This window comes from Solanum pennellii, chromosome 12 (assembly GCF_001406875.1).
Source record: "Solanum pennellii chromosome 12, SPENNV200".
Taxonomy (NCBI): Eukaryota; Viridiplantae; Streptophyta; class Magnoliopsida; order Solanales; family Solanaceae; genus Solanum; species Solanum pennellii.
In genome coordinates, this window is record NC_028648.1 from 71,819,495 (window position 1) to 71,833,647 (window position 14,153).

The 14,153-nt window shown below is 35.1% G+C and overlaps 1 long non-coding RNA gene across 1 annotated transcript; it reads left to right on the forward strand.

Moving 5' to 3' along the window:
• Positions 1-811: 811 nt before the first annotated feature.
• On the forward strand, positions 812-9,822 carry LOC107005824. Its single transcript, XR_001454950.2, has 4 exons — positions 812-1,008; positions 1,135-1,214; positions 6,138-8,670; positions 9,569-9,822. It is a non-coding gene; the product is annotated as an uncharacterized LOC107005824 (long non-coding RNA).
• The last annotated feature ends 4,331 nt before the right edge of the window (positions 9,823-14,153 follow it).

Below are 14,153 nucleotides of genomic sequence, written 5' to 3' on the forward strand. Positions count from 1 at the left end.
CTAATACCGAACAATCAAATCATATATAGTATCTCTTCACAGCATCAATATTGACGACCATTTCTGTCATTTTGCCTTTTGTATCTGCTAAGTAAAGAGCACCATTGTATTATACCTTCTTTACAATGAATGGTACTTCCCAATTTGGAGAAAATTTGCCTTTGACTTCGACCTGAGGTGGTAGAAATGCATCTCAATACCAATTGACCCTCTTCGAAACATTTGGGACACACTTTTTTGTTGTATGCTTGTGCCATTATTTTCTGGTACAACTGTCTATGACATATTGATGGCAATCGCTTCTCATCAATCAAACTCAATTGATCCAACCGGGTTCTGATCCACTCATCATCATCAGTTTCACCCTCCACAACAGTTCGTACGGATGAAATCTCAACCTTTGTAGGTATAACTACCTCAATCCCAGACACCAACGAATAGGAGGTGTCCCCTACTGACATACATACTGTAGTGCGATAACCCAACAAAGGCAATTTTTCATGCCATTGTCGAGATCCTTTCACCATTTTACGAAGTTATCTTTTTTATATTTTTGTTAGAAGCTTTTACGACTCAATTTTTTATGGGCGATATAGAGTTGAATTTTGATGTTCAACCTTAAAATGACACTACTACAAAAAGGACCTTTAATGCCAATTAATTAGCGTTAATTAGATATTTGCCACTATTTACTGATTTTAGCTCAAATATTAATGGCAAATAAAAATTAGCTGATAAAGATATCCTTTTACTAGTCATAAAAATAATTTACCAGTAATAATCAAAACCCTTTTTACCAATTTATATTTTGCCTCTGCTTTATTTTCATGACATTTTGCTATTCCCTTCAATAATAACCAACAAAATAAAAGAAAACTAGTTCATGAAAATCAAGTCTCTGAATTTGGTTATAGGCACCATTGAAGCGGACAAAAGTGTGACTCTACTGTTTGATAAACAATTACGGTGCTCTCCTTGAAAATTTTTGGTCATCAACATTTTTCCCTGGTAAGTTGAGCTTCGCCTACCACCATTGTTGACCATTGTTTTAGTGTAGTTGATTCTCAACCCTAGATTTCTCAATCTCATTAATTTTCATGTTCTCTTTTCATGTACGTTTCAATGTTGTTGCAGATGTCCATCTTCTCCTTCAATTTCTTGAACTCGTAGGCAGAATATTCTACTTTTCAAGTACCCAAAGTCCATCTGAATATGTGAGTTTTGATATCTAAGTATTGAGATTTTTTATTTATCAAAATAATGTTTTTCCATGTTTGCTAAGTCCTGATTTGTGATATATGGCTTTTGTTAAATTGTTGGGAATAAATGACTAAATCTATTCCTTATGTATATCATTTGTTATTTTATTCCTTTATTTCTCTGTTTGCTAAGGTTTTTATTTTCAGAAATTTTTTGGGTGTCATTGATGCATATTGATGGTCTTAATTGAATCTACCACTAGTCGAGATATGAATTCAACTATGTTGGGATTATTTGTCTAAGTATGACATTCACTTATTATCTACTCTATTGCTAATCTGTAGTTTAACGATAGGCATGTACTATTCTATGTGCATTGTCGTATCTATAATTGTAAAAATGCCTAGTCCATGTTTCCTGATTTTTTTTTTTTTAAAAAAAGTTAACGAGCCTGGGTTGAGGGGCTGAGTAACACCCCAGGCCTTAAAATTAATAACAAAAAGTAATCAAAATACAAAGAGGGGTACATAAACCTTAGGGGTACATAAACCTTATCTCATATCCTATGGTGGTTCATGAGTCTGTAAGACCCCCAAATAAGTTAGGGTCTCTAGAGCCTCACTTGCGCCTATAAGTTTGTTAACATGTTAATACAGTGCTTTAAAGTATGTTTAGATGATTTGGAAGTCAAACGTCAAGGGACGACTAAGACGTTTGATGACTAAGTTACCTATGTTACTTATATGTGTTTATGTGTGTTTCATGAGCTTATGAGGTCTTTATATGAGTTATTATAGTATTTATAGGCAATGTGTCAAAAGTTTCGTGAAGTTTGGAGGTCAAACGTCCAATAACGTCCATGACGTTCGAAAGGTTTGCCTTGAAACGACCATATATCTTATAATATAAAGAACTACGCGAGCCATTACCTATGAAATTAAAGGTATTTGAATCCTCTTTCCAGCACCACCAATTCGCATCTATATAGTTTTCGAGTAAAAAGTTATGACCATTGTAGTGAATAGTATAGTGCAGTTCCGTTTTGGCCGCGGGAAAATAGTAATAAGGCAATTTTCCTCTCCTTTTCCACTAGGGAAACCTAAATAAAAGGATTTCACAAGTCCTATAAAGCCCTAAATAGTCCTAATTCCATATTTAAATTCATCATTCTCTTCTCTCTCAAACCCTAGGACAAAACCTCAAGAAGAAAATCAAAGTAGAAGACTCCATTCAAGAAAATTCAAGATTTGTCAAGATTCTTTAAATAAGGGAAAGATTGAAGCTAGGTTTGAAGTTCTTCATTGATTTCTTCACCAAATTTTAGTGGATTCTTCAACTAATAAAGGTATGGTGATCCTTTATCTCTAAGTAACCTTTCACTTGGAGAGTTAATCTCAAAGTTTTCAAAGAGATTTCATGATAAAACTTTCAATCTAACTATGTGTTCTTTCTAAAAATGTTTTCAAAGGCTTAATCATGATGAATTGATGATAATGTATTGGTTTTAACGTGAAAAACAATCCAATTGCATTGTGAACCCATGTCCCTTCCCAAACTCATGGGGATTTCTTCTCATTCCGTCCTTTCTGCTAGCTGGTGTCGCCCTCTCTCTTACTTATCTATTCCCATCCATCTTTAGCCTTGCATGCGCATAGTGATCATGGCTTGTTATTAGTTGAATTATGATTCTATTAGTTGGATTGCTTATGACTACTGTTTATGTGTATTAATGATGAATTGATGATGAATGATCCATGTGGATCAATGTATGAATATTTGAACATGCCTAGCTTAGATCTCCATGTACTCAATGTAACATTGGTTTTATAATGTATAAAATTGGAATTCGATTATGATAGGATGCTTGTAGCTACTGCCTTAGGATAATACCATGGTTGAATTGTGGATATAAATCTTGTATGATCAAAGCAAATAAGGCTTGGTTTGAATTTATCTAGAATCTTCTAGTGTATCAAGTGATCTTGACATTAGGTTGGTTGTCATATGACTCGATTATGGTGAATTGTCCTTAGCTACTGCCTATATGTATAATGTGATGATAATTAGGTATAATTGATCTAATATGAATAGATAACCATTGAATTGGTAAAGATAGATTTAGGTTCTTATAGCCTATAGACTTGGTAGAGTAATGTATATGTTGTGATCTATATCTTAGGGTGGATGAAGCATGATTAAGATATGATGTTCTATCTCTTTAGCTACTGCCCTAAAATCATATTATTGATAAAATCTGATTGATGAACAAGACTAGGGAAATTGGTTGATGATCTATAACTCTCTACTTTCTAGTATATATGTGATGTATTGTATTAGATTGTAGTATGATCTTGTAGCGACTTGTACATGGTTTCTTTCATGATTATTGTACTTTAGCTACTGCCTTATATTCGAATTGTTGATGAAAGAATAGTAATGGTCAATGATGACCAAAGGCTAAAGGATTGGTAAGAATTGTTATACTCTTCTACTTCTCTATTTCTCTATAGTATTGTTAAATGATGAAGCCTTGTATGACATTGTGTGGTATGGTTCACTTATGGTGGCGGTGTTATTGTCATTAAATATGTGTTGACTATAGACTTGAAGGCAAATTGATGAATACATGAGTGTGTGGTTACAATGATCACACTATGTGAAGCTTATGCCTACTTTCCTATTTTAGTTGTGATCTAGGTTGTAAGGCTATTGTATATGCATGTATATATCTATGTTAAGAGCATGTATAGGTGCTGCCATTAATGAAGTGTTAAGGATTGATGACCCCTACCCATGTACCCCTATATAAATGTGTGAATAGCTAATGTTAGGAGTCTTAAAGTGTAATATGAAGTAAGCTTGCCTCCTATGCTAAATTGTGTTGTGTGGTCTATGCTTGAAAGTGTAATGTGGTCTTAAGAGGGTGGCTGCCTCAATATGTTGTTCATATCCATTATTTGATCATGTTGACTAATGTACACACACACTCACGCATTATGCATGGTTACTAGTAGTATAGGATCATAGTGTCTAATCAAAGGTTGTGCTCATATTAACTAGTGTCTATTACTATGCATGTTAAGTATATATCTATGAAAGTATGATATGTTTTTCCTTAACTAGGATGACTTGATAGGTGTACTAGTATGGGCAAGGGTATGAGACCTTGTCTATGCATTGCACATGTGTACCTTGATAGGATAGTTCCTAGGTTTGGTCTCTTATGTACATGGATATGAATGCATGAGTATGTTATGAACATGTCTTATATGCTATAGTGTGAAGTATGTGGTATGATGAAGTATGATTATACCTAGTGTATAAATGTGTTTATATGAAAGCATGACTCATATAGTTACACTTGTACATTTATGCATGAATGAAGTAAAGTATGAACATGTGTGGTCTAAGGTGTTATGTGAAAGGTTTGCTTACATGTATGTACACACAAACATGTATGATGATCTAGTCAATAGAGGGGCTCTTGAAAGGTGTTCTCAAGAGTATTTTAAACTACATAGATGCTTACATATGTTATGTCCATGTGAAAGGTTTTCTCACATGATATAGGTTGATGAAAGGACTTCTCATCTATAACCTATGAGCTAAGCATACGGGGAGTGATCTCCTAAAGCCTATGTTTTATAAAGTAATGTAATAAAGACTTTTAATAAAGGGAACTTAGCTTAGCACCGAGTAAAATTGAAGTGAGGGGTGTCCCTTCCCATTGGAGCAAGGTAGGTCACCATAATCCTCATGAGGTGGATAGCCTCATGACCCAAAAAGGGTGTTAGAGTATTATTTCCATGATGCATCCAAGTTCCATAACTATGTTGCCCCAGAGGATCTAGCAAGTGCTATCACCTAATATGCTAGCATGATACTCATGTCTTACCTTGGCAAGTAAGACACCTTCTTTTGATGTGAGGGGATGACACCAAATTCCATGTTTGACTTACATGGTCTTATTGTCGATTAAGGCTATAGTTTCCCTAAAGTAAAATGAACAATGGAAGTAAAGAAAGGACCCTATCTTGGATGACTTAAGGGTAGTTGCTTAGTGTAGGTGGAGGTATGAGACTTCACCTATGCATTGCACAAGTGACACTTGAGAGAAGTCCTAGGAAGGTGTTCTAATGAATGTGTCTATGTTTATGGTTCTCTTTCATGACATTGTGTTAGTTCTTACATGATGAGATGATATGTATGACATGAAGTTCTAATATGACTATGTGACTAAGGCCCCATATTGAAGTGTATGTTGGTTGCATGTAGTATCGTATTTGGTACATGAAGGATATGTTAACTCTTGTGGTCTCATGATAGGTCTACTAAGTATGTGCGAGGTTATGGGGCTTCACATGTACATTGCACTAGTAGATTTAGATTGGGATTATGAGTAAGGTTTCATAAGGTCCTATATGAATCAAAATAAGTATATATGCATAATGACAAGAGTTTACTTTAATGTTCTTATGTCTTGGCCTAAGTGTGTCTTTCATGTATTATACTTCTACGAGGGTATGTGTTGGCTTATATAAGTTGTATGAATGATTCCTTGTGGCCTTAAGGTGATGCATTGCACCAAGTATCACTAGAGGGTTACTTGGGAGATTAAGCAGTTAAAAGAAAGATGTTCACTGTTAAAGAAAAATGCTAACTGTAAAAAGAAAAGAGTTCACTGTAAAGTGACCTCAAATGTGCCTTAAATTCTATATGTGATTTTATATGATGTTTGGCCTTTGAATATGTCTATATGAAGTATGTAAATGATATAAATACTATTATATAAATGTTTTATGAAGATTTACTCAAAAAGGCATGAAGTATGACTTCAAGAAAAATGTCCCTTTTAAATACATGTTTTTGCATGGTTACCATACTTAGTGCATTCTTGTACTAACTCCATTCTTCTCTACTTTTTACACAAAGTGTAGGTTATGGATTCTTAAAGGATGTCTTAAATGGGGAAGAGCTTGATATATGATTCCCAAGCTCAAGGAAAGGAATCCTTAAGTCCAAGGATTCCTAATGTCATGTCTTTACTGTAAAGTTTTTAAATATTGCACTTATGTATTATCTTATAAGGGTTGTGTCCCTAAAGTACTCTCATGTTGTTGAGTGTAGGATGGAAAAGGAGACTAGAGTCTTTAACTATGTATAATGATATATATATATATATATATATATGAAGTAATGTTTTACCATATGATGTGCTAAGAAAGTTTCAAATTTTCCGCTAAATTTACCTATGACAATGCGATGAATGATAACTATGGGTTTGTATAAGACCTCTGAGAGGTCAAGTACACCATGTTACTTCTAGGGGGTGCTCCTTGGATGTGACAGAGTCAATCTTCCTACCCATACTATAAAAAGAAACCTATTAACTATGCACCTAAAAGAGAGGACTCCTCTCGATACAGAAAATATAGGGAACATAAATAAGGGAGACTCTCCCCTTACAAATGTAAGAAAAGAAATAGAAACTAGTCCTATTTCAAGGAAGCTATTACAACAATAAGAGCTTATTTGAATAAGATTCACTTAAGTATAGAGACTTCTGTACAAACTGAAGGATCAAGACTTTAAGGTGGTTATTTTATTCTTCTTAACTTTTTCCTTTCTGAAGTTAGTCATTACCATATTCTCCAAAATATAGCTTCCTCTAGAAATTGAACACAATTGTTGGTCTGAACAGAAGTGTTGAGTGATGTCTCAAGTATTGCGCCATTTGGATAAAAATCAGCAGTTGAGTTTGCCTCTCTGTAAATGTGCCTGTACTGAAATCAAACTGTTGGATTAAGTTTTGGAGCTCTTGAATGAATTTATGCATTCTCCATGGGGTTGCTGTTGGGTTTAAGCAATTTGGTGAAGAGTTCCGAGTCCACTTCAAGCATGATTTTCTTGTATCCGTGTATAAACCAGTGCATTCCATAGAAGGCTGCTTGTATTTCAGCTTGGTTGTTTGTCCCAATTCCAAGAGGAATGGTGTATGCATATACTATGCTGCCCTGGCAGTCTCGCATAGTGCCCCCACCGCCTATATTTTCGGGGTTGTTTAAAGCACTACCATCTGAGTTAAGTTTGTAGGTATCATGTTTAGGAACTTCCCATTTAACAGAGATGATTGTAGCTTCTTAGATGCACCCCTCCATCAAGATAATTACCTCCCTCCAGCTATGAGGCCATTATATATTGAAATAAGTAGTGTTTAGAATGTTTTCATATATTTAACGATAAGGAAGTTCACTCTGCTGCTGCTGGACTGTTTCTTACCATACTTCGCATTGTACCTGTTCTTCCAAAGATTCCAACAAATTATAATAGGAAGAGAGTGGAGAATTAGTTTATGGACATCATTCTTAGGCTTTATGGACCACCACCAGAAAAGACTATGCTTTAGACGGATGTGTCTGTGTGTGTCCTAAGCCAGTAGATAATTTTTGTCCGAATGTGATTAGCCACGTGAACAGTAACAAATATATGTTGGATATTCTCCCAGCGTTACTTGATGAAACAAGAACACCTGGTAGGTTCCTTTCTAAAGGTACTGATTTTTTCATTTGTAGGAAGTTTCTCCCTAAGGTCCCTCCAAAGAAGAAAAGTTATCTTGAAAGGATATGTTTATGCCAAATGAGTTCATTGGACATGGTTTTCACACCCATCCTCCTACTGATTTCCCAGGCTATAGCACAAGAAAAGGAACCATTATCAGTTAACTTCCAGACTGCTTCATCTGCAACCCCTTCCTGGTAATAGAGCTTGGTATTTAATATTTGAGGTATCATGAGTGTAGGGGCATGTTGTCTCTTAAACTTTCATTCCATTGGCCATTTTCAATGAAATGGGACATTGAAATAGTAACCTGCAAGAGCACCTACTCCAAGCCAATTATCCCACCAAAAAGAATTATTTTCCATAATATATGAGGCTCTAGTGTCTGTTTATTAGTCGTCATATATTTCCACACTAGAGATTGACCACTATCCCACTTCTTAGCGACCAGATTTTCCCTGTGACAGTACTTAGCTCTAAGAAATTTTCACCAAAGAGAATTCTTAGTTCTAAATAGCCATCATTGTTTGTCCCCAAATTTTTCCATTTGGATTACAATGAGCATTATCCATACTCAAATGGAGTCTGTATTGTTTTAGGTGGGAGTTGTCTATAAAAAAGGATTCAAAACTGCTATCACAAATAAATTGTGTATTTGTTTGAGAGTTTGGAGTCTTTCAAATGATCATTTGGTGGTAATACTTCTAGCATTCCCATAAATGGTGTTAATCATTAAAAAACTTTATTTTTGGACCTAGTGTTGGGTTTGCTAGATGTAGCAGATGTACTGGTACCATCCTGTTTCTTGCTTTGTTTTTGTTGTTTTCTAGGAGATAGGCCCTGTTGATTAGTGACTTCCCGAATCTCTTTCTGAATATCTCTATGTCGCATGGATCCAAATGCTTTGATCAGGTATTCACTAGTCTCTCTTCCTCATCTGCATTTTCTTCTATTGACTGAGTGTCTTGATCAAGTTCCTCCTCTGAGTGCATAACATCATAATCATCCCTAACCCTATGCATCAATTATGCCCCTTGAATATTGTCTGCTGGACATTGTTGATCATGACTTTCTGCCTTTTATCTTTCATTTGCTCATTTTTCTGTTCATTTTTCTTTTTGCTGTCTTTTCTTGATAGTATCCGTTTTCTTCTTGTTTAGTTTTTCCCGGGATTCGTTGTTGCGAAGCTTAACTCCAGTAGCAGTCACATTGTTCTGAGAGTTAACAATCTTATGGCCTTCTACTCTTTTCTCTACATTAGTAATTTTCTCATTGTCTTCACTGACCTGCTATTTCCTCTGAATATTATTGTCAGCCTTTTGAGTCTCATTTTGTTGAAGAGGGAATAAGCCTCTAGGATTTTGCCCTGTATCCACAGACTTAATCTTGTTTTTGAGGATTTTAGTTGTATGGACTGAGAGTGAATGGTTGCAGGAGCTCTAAGGTCATCTAAATGGTCAGTGTATGGGTTCTCATGCAGAACATGAGACAATTCTGTTGCATGATTTGATATACTGTAGGAGGTAACCATTCCATTCATGACCATGTTAATGGGTGTTAATCTTCTAATAGGTAAGTTGTGTATTGATAAAATTTACTCCTAATAGTAGCTTCTAAAATGCCTAATTCATGAAGTAGTAATAAGAAAATCACTTCGCATTGGTTGTATTGGTAGGAGGGTTCGAATGTATGACTACATAAATAAACTTGTTTATGGTTGTTGTCTTTATCGATTCCAAAAACTTGCACAGTTGCACTATATTGTATATGATATCTAATTTCCTTTCATTTTTCCCTTTTCGATGAGGAGACGCTTAAAGTTTATGGTGTAATTGAAGCAGACACTTCGTACATTGGTACTTCAGACATCCACTATTCGTCTGCGGGAAATGATGAGGTTTTTTTAGGCTTGAGATTAGTTATTTGATGTAATTGAAGACATTGTATTCTATTGCATTGTTGAGACCATTTCGTGTGTTGGTCAGTTGTATGTATTTTTGAAATATTTGATATGTTGTTGCTAATAATTGTCAGCATTTATATTAACAAGAGATTTCCAATTTATTTAAGTTTTCATTCCCATTTTTAAAGCAATACTTAACATATATTATAGTTTTAAATTTTGTAGAAGTTTACCTTATTGACAATATTAATTACGGAATCCAGAAAATGAAAAACAAATTTTACAAATTAACTTTATTTTCGTTAGTAAAATAACTAATGTATTTTTAACCTATCACTAACTCATTTTGGAAAATGAATAATTGGATATACGAACAGATTTTCAACACGTTAGTAAAATTTCTAATGAATTACTAATGCTAATTTTATGTTATTGAAATTACCAACCGATAACTAACAAAAATGAAAATTTTGCAATTAAAACAATTGGCTTTTAGTGGCAATTCAATTATATTTAATGGCTATAAAAATGGATGCTAAAAGAGCATAGTTGGCTGATATGAATTTGATTGAACAACTAAAATAACTGCCACAAACAAATGCCATTACAATATTTTAGCGTCAATAAATCTTACCCTTTACCAGCTTTTGTGAGATTGGTCATCAAACGCTTTGCTGACCCCTGAATCGCTGGCTAAATATCAATGGCCGGTAAAGGATATCGTGGCAATTCTTATTGCCGCTAATGTAAGTTTTTTAGCCACTAGAGACCTTTTTTGTAGTAGTGTGATAGCATACCTCTTAAATTAAACGACTGTTGAGATTCACAGCATTATCGGTAATAATTACCTTTGGATTACCAAATCGGCAGATGCTGCTGAAATGAATGAAATCTACCAAAACCTTCTTGGTCATTGACTTAAAAGTTACTACTTCCACCCACTTTGTAAAATAATCAATGGCTACAAGGATGATCCTATGACCATTCGATACTTTTGTATCTATTGTCCCAATCACATACATTCCCCATGCCACAAGGTCCATGGAGCAGACATTGCATGCAACTCGGAGGGAGGAGAATGTATCAAATCACCGTGTATTTGACATTTATGACATTTACGAACAAATTATATGGAGTCCCGCTCCATGGTGAGCCAAGAATAACATGCTCGAAGTATCTTCTTTGCTAGAACATATCTATTCATGTGAGCTCCACACACTCCTGAGTGTACTTCAATCATGATTATTGAAGCCTCTTGAGCATTTACACATCTTAGGAGACCCAAATCGGGGGTCTTCTTGTAAAATATTCCATCCGCTTAAGAAAAACCCGCTTTCTATTCGTCGAATAGTTCTTTTTTGATTACTATTTACATCCGACGGACATTCTCCAAACTGAAGATATATTTTAATATCACGGAACCAAAGTTTACCATCAAATTCCTCTTCAATCATATTGCAATTAGCATGTTGATCATGAATTTCTGTGTATAAAGGATCGATATGTACGTCATCAGGATGTTAGAGCATCGAAGATAAAGTGGCAGATGCATTTGCAATCTCATTGTGAACTCTAAGGAATATGCCTAAACTTTATCGACACAAATCGTTAACAAAGATCTTGTAAACAATGTTGGCACAATATGAACTTTGGTTCACGAATTTCTCATTCTCCTTGAATTTGATGAACTAGCAAGTCTGAGTCTCCTAACACTAATAGTTCTTGGATGCCCATGTCAGTAGCTAACCTCAAATCCAAAATGCAAGCTTCATACTCAGACATATTATTAGTACAATAGGATCTAAGTTGGGTTGTTATTGGGTTATATTCCCCTAATTCAGACATAAGAATGGCTCCCATTCAAACTCCTTTCTTGTTAGAAGCACCGTCAAATAACAACGTTCATCCTTGATTGTTATCGTGAATAACTTCATCGATACATGATAACTCTTCGTCTGGAAAATAGGTCTTAAGTGGTTCATATTCTTCATCAATAGGGGTCTCTTCTAAATGATCTGCCAATGCTTGAACTTTCATTGCGGTCCGCGGCAAATAGATATTGTCAAACTCTGTGAGCAATATTTTCTATTTCACAAACGTGCCCGTGGGGATGATCTTTTGAAAAATATATTTCAATGGAAATATACGAGAAATGAGATAAGTAGTATTAGATGAAAGATAATGCTTCAACTTTTCTGCTACCCAAATTAGGGCACAAAACGTTCTTTCAAGAAGGGTGTACTTCGATTCATAAACAATGAACTTCTTGCTGAGGTAATAAATGGCCAGCTCTTTATTCCCAGTGTCATCATGCTGGCCCAATACACATCCAAAATAATTATCCAATACTGACATGTATGATATCAAAGGTCTTCCCGGCTCGGGAGGAATCAACACAGGGGGATTTGATATGTAATTCTTATTTCTTTCAAAAGCTTCTCGATATTTTTCGGTCCATTTGACTGTGATATTCTTTTTTTTACAACTTAAAGATGGGCTCGCAAGTTATTGTGAGTTGAGCAATTAATTAGCTGATGTAGTTTAACCTTCCTAGAAGGCTCATAACCTCAGTTTTGTTCTTTGGAGGTGGGAATTCCTGAATGGCTTTTATTTTTGAAGGATCTAATCTGATACCCCGTCGACTGACTATAAACCCCAAGAGCTTCCCTGACGGTACTCCAAATACACATTTAAAGGATTAATCTTAAGATTATACCTGCGGAGCCTTTCGAATAATCTTTTTAAGCCTTGCACATGATTTGACTACTTCTTTGATTTTATGATCACATCATCCATGTAAACTTCATTTTATTTATGCATCATATAATGAAAAATGTTGTCATTTCTCTCATATAAGTTGCCCCCACATTTTTTAACCCAAAAGGCATAACCTGATAATAATATGTACCCCACGAAGTGAGAACGACATTTTCTCTACATCTCCATCATCCATAATATTATGATGATAACCCACATACCAATCCACAAAAGATGCAATCTCATATTTAGCACAATTATCCAACAAAATGTGAATGTTGGGCAGAGGAAAGTCATCTCTTGGACTTGCTTTGTTCAAATCACTATAATCAACATACATTCAAAATTTGTCGTCTTTTTTATGGACGGGTAGGATGTTGGCTAACCAAGAAGGATATTGAGTGACTCGAATGACTTTATCCTTAAGTTTTTTTGTGATCTCCTCTTTAATTATTAAAATCATGTCAGTTTTAAGCTTTCTCAACTTTTTCTATACCGGGGAGGAACTTTGGATCAATCAGCAACTTGTGAACCACCATGTTAGTGCTTAATCCAGGCATGTCATCATAAGATGACACAAAAACATCTTTGTAATCAAACGATCTTGGATTATATCCTCCTTTTTATATCGAGCACGTACGCTTATCTTAGTCTTCTTAATATATTCATGATCCCCTTAATTTATCATCTCAGCTTCACTCATGTTTGATTTATTATCAAAATGTTTGAAATCCCTGCTTACTTCTTCAAATACTTCGTCTTTATCATATTCAATTTCTTCACTTATTATTTCAGGGTAGGTTGATCATGAGATTGGATTTTATGACCGGATGAAAAACTCTGCATGCATGGCATATCACTAGAATCGACATAGAAAGAACAATATAGAAGAAAACAAACAAATATATTAGACTAAAATAAAAGCATAACTACATCCTATTGAAAAGGAAATAGAGAGTTTGAAAAAAAAATGACAAGATAAAATCTGAATTACAACCCTTGAATAAGTCGAACGATAGAAAGACTACCAAGACTCATTCTTGACGGGGAAAGGAGTGGCCTCCCAATTGTTCAACTGGACATCAAGACCAATGTATTGCACATCTCTGTCGCTAGTGCCTTTTCGATTCCACCATATCAGCATTGGCAAATAAATCTTGAAAATAGTTAATCAACTCTTCATTAAATTACAGCGCTGGCTCTAGGAGAGGTCATTTAGAAGATTTTGTTGAGTGGGCTATAATTAAGGATTTGTATATGGATGGTATAGGCTTGGTAAGGGACCATACATCTCTCTTCTTCTTCTTTGCCTTCATTTTGTCCTCGACTCTAGGCTCGTAGCCTAAGCCAAAATTACCAATGCTCTTTCGTGGACTCACCGATAAGATCTCCCTTGCAAGAAGATTCTAAAGACCTTACCCGACTCAAATATATGCTTTTCACTTACCATAATCACAGATGGCATGGGCAATTGTGGTTTTGAAATGACAGTACCCTCGAGGACATGCTCAACAAACACTATCTCAAAAGCTTGATAAACCAACGCCTCATTCTCATTATTAGCAAACTTGTTGCTCCTAATTGCACACTCAAGTGTATGTGGTCGCGTAAGTGATATAGTGGCTCTTAAAAATAACCCGATTATCAATCCCAAAGTACTTGTCAATTAACTATTTTTACTAAATATACTAGTGTAATTACTTATTTAAGACTGTCAAAAGAATGCAAGAATATA